Source organism: Mustela nigripes, chromosome 14, assembly GCF_022355385.1.
Source record: "Mustela nigripes isolate SB6536 chromosome 14, MUSNIG.SB6536, whole genome shotgun sequence".
Taxonomy (NCBI): domain Eukaryota; kingdom Metazoa; phylum Chordata; class Mammalia; order Carnivora; family Mustelidae; genus Mustela; species Mustela nigripes.
Window position 1 is genome coordinate 49,133,035 of NC_081570.1, and position 645 is coordinate 49,133,679.

Consider the following 645-nt stretch of genomic DNA (forward strand, 5'->3'; position numbering starts at 1 on the left):
TTTTCTCTTGTCATATACTTGTATCAGACTTTTTATCTCTTTTTATTTGTCTACTTCATAAATCTTACCTTGGGGCCCATCTGGGCTGAACCTTCTTTTTCATCTTCTCTTTCTTTCCTGTCTCTTTCTCTCTCTGTTTTTCTTCTTTTCTTTTTTTCTTTTTCTTTTTCTTTTCTTTTGTCTCTCCTTTGGGTGGGGAATCCTGATTGCTCAGAAGTGTTCCAGGGTGCACCTTGACTGCACCACAGTTGATACATCCAGCTACATCTGTTTAGTCATCTCCCACCAAAATGACTAGGAGGGGGAACGCCCAACAGAAGAAAAATACAGAGGATGGACCTTCTGCAACAGATCTAACGGCTATCAACATAGACAATATGTGGAAAGAGAATTCAGACTAACAATTATCCAGGCAATAGCTAGGTTGGAGAAAGCCATGGATGACCAAACGGAATTGATTAGGGCCGAACTGAAAGCGACCAGACAGGATGTTCACAATGTTAGGGCGGAGCTTAAAGCTACCAGGGTGAGGTTCACAATGCTCTCAATGAGTTCCAATCTAATCTAAACTCTCTCAAAGCTAGGGTAACTGAGACAGAAGATAGAATTAGTGATCTGGAAGACAAACAGATAGAGAGAAAGGAT

At 40.9% G+C, this 645-nt stretch overlaps 1 long non-coding RNA gene across 4 annotated transcripts in view; it reads right to left on the reverse strand.

Moving 5' to 3' along the window:
• The window catches only part of LOC132000943 (uncharacterized), a 260,143-nt gene that overhangs the window by 41,877 nt on the left and 217,621 nt on the right, over positions 1 to 645 (reverse strand). The gene's annotated exons all lie outside the window — the stretch shown is intronic.